Here is a 2,681-nt window from a genome sequence, read left to right as displayed (position 1 = left end):
TTTGGTGGTGACGGGATTTGTCTTTCCCAATGTCCTGACGGCTTTGGTCTGGCGTGGGGGTGGCGTCCACACAGCCTGCGTGGGATTAGCGCAGGACATCCTTTCCCCTAACACTCTCAGTCTCTAGCCTCCTCCAGCTTCTCCTCCCAGCTCAGCTCTTCCCTTGCTTGGGGTGGGGCAGGGAACCTGGACCCTCCCCTTTCCCCGGGGGCCACCCTCTTTTGAGATGATAAGAGGTTGGGGACAACGGGTGTGGGGGAGGGGGAGGCCCACTTTGGTGGATCCTGCTGCTTTCTACGTGCAGTTACCACCCAGTGGTAGAAATGCCCTCAGGCCTTTGCTCACAGCCATTATTTTCCAGCAAACACGCCCATCCCTTCCACCGCCCTGATACAAAAGCCCCACCATTTAACTGGACGATCACTATCTTCCTTGAAACTCTGTCTTCCTTGCATTTTTTTTTTTTTCAAATTTACCTCCTTTTCTACTTGCTGCTCAGTTTCTTGTACTCTTGGTAGAGAATCCTGTTTTCGCTTCCCTCAACCACATGTTGTTCTCCTTTGCCAACAGTCTTATTCTAATATATATATATATATATATATATACACTTTTTAAGGTTTTATTTTTATTTATGCAGACAAGAACTGGGGTGGAGGCGGGGTGTGTGTGTGTGTGTGTGTGTGTGTGTGTGTGAGAGGATTCCCCAGACAGCGGGGAGCAGAACAGGCTGATCTACAGAAACACACTGCTGAGGGGAGCAGTGGGGAGACAGGAGAGGTCTGCTGCACCATGTGGGTCATGCCTAAGTGTCTAGCTGGCCATAGCTTCATAGCGCTGAGACTTTAACCCCTGCGCCACCAGGGATGGCCCTACAGCCTTATTCTATACGTTCTTTGTGGACATCTTATTTTTTTTTTAATTTATTTTTTTATTTATACAAGAACAGGGTACAAGCCAGATGTGTGGGAGGGTGAGAGGGAGGATTCACCAGAGACGAGTGGGTATCAGAACAGGCAGACTGATGAAATAGACTGCTGAGGGGAGCAGTGGGCACAACAGGAGAGGTCTGCAGCTCCCTGTGGGATCCTCACCTGGAGGCCGGGTATCGAAATGGTGCTGCAGAGACTGCAGACAGCTTCACAGCATGGCGCTCAACTGCCTGTGCCACCAGGGGAGGTCCGACATCTTATTTCAAGGCCCTACCTACCATTCTTTGTGGATGACTCCTAAATCTGAATGTCCTTCCATAACTCTCTCTGAAGTTAACACCAGCCTTCACAACCTTCACAGCGTTGCAGTGAGAGGTTGGTGGGAGTAGGACACAGGCCTTCTCCCAAGCTGGGGCCAGAAAGTGCTTCCAGGTTTCTTTGCACCCCTGTTTTACCCCAATCCCCACCACCTTTAAAAGTTCTTTCTTGAATTGTTCCTCAGTCCATTTTGGCTGTTTTCACATCAGCCTGGCTCCATTAGCCTGCACTAAACAAACTTAATGAACTCCAAATAGCCCCCCAGAGGTGGCATTTTATACCAAAAACTTCTCCCCATTTTCTTCTTCACAAATTTTTCTCCAGGGAATTAAAAGGAAACACTCAGCACGGAGAAGACAATCACTATTTTGTTTTCCTTTAAAGTACTTAACATGTCAAATACCACATCTTTACATTTTAAATGCACGCCTGTTCGTGAAGCTGTTTCTCTTGGGGGGTGCAGCCGGAAGGAATCTATTCAAAAACCCTAGGGTCTCTAATCCGAGAGGAGACGCTGGAAAAATAACCAACACGCAGTTCTGGGAGGGGCTGGCCTAGTCCCCTCACTCCCCCAAATCATCTGGACCGTCTCTGGGTCTTTATCCTGAGGACGGCGTAGGGAATGAAAAGAACAGAATTTAGGTTAAAAACTAAGCAAAGTTGGACTCTCAGGACAGAAATCCTGAAAGTCACCCTTGCCCTCTCCTTTATTTCCCAAGCGCACCGACCCATGAGCGCATCTGGCCCCCACAGATTCCGAGGAGAGCGCCAAGAGGGGACGAGAAGGCGGCGCCGCGGCCCCAGCGCCCGCTGCGAGCTGGTGTTCGCCTCCCCCGGGCGGGCCTTGCTGCCCCCGAGGTCCCGAGAGTTCATTTCAGCGGCAACGGCCTCGGCGGCCGTTCCTCCAGGGCGCGCTTCCTCAGAGGCGCCGCGTTGACACGCTTCACGCGACCGCCCGTCCGACCCTGCGAGGCGGCCTCGGGCCCGTCCCCACCCGGCCCCGGCTCTGCCCCGAAGCCCGCGCCCCGCGGCCGGCTCCCCGCGCTCTCCGTGCGCCCGGGCGGCGCTGCCCCGGGCGGGAAGGACCGGGCTGGCGACCGGGGCCCGCGAGGCGGCGGCTTTCCCGTTCCCTTTAACACTAGACACGGGAAAACCAACGGAACCGCCCGACGGGCGCCGAACGCCCAGCGCCGGGGAAAGCGCGCCAAGCACACAAAGAGAAGGCGGGGGCTGCTGGGATTCAAAATCCTCTCCCCGCGACGGACACCCTCCTGGGCCTATCGGAGTTAACTGCGCGCTTGGCCGCAGCCAATGGAGACGGCGATTCTAGTTCGGGTCCGCCCCAAAGGCTGACAGACACGGATGTCGCCCAATGGGCGAGCGCGATGCTGAAAACTCAACCAATCCCTTCGGGAGGTGGGCGGAGTGTGGGCC

This window comes from Talpa europaea (genome assembly GCF_964194135.1).
Source record: "Talpa europaea genome assembly, chromosome: 9".
Classification (NCBI taxonomy): Eukaryota; Metazoa; Chordata; class Mammalia; order Eulipotyphla; family Talpidae; genus Talpa; species Talpa europaea.
This window is presented reverse-complemented; position numbering follows the sequence as displayed.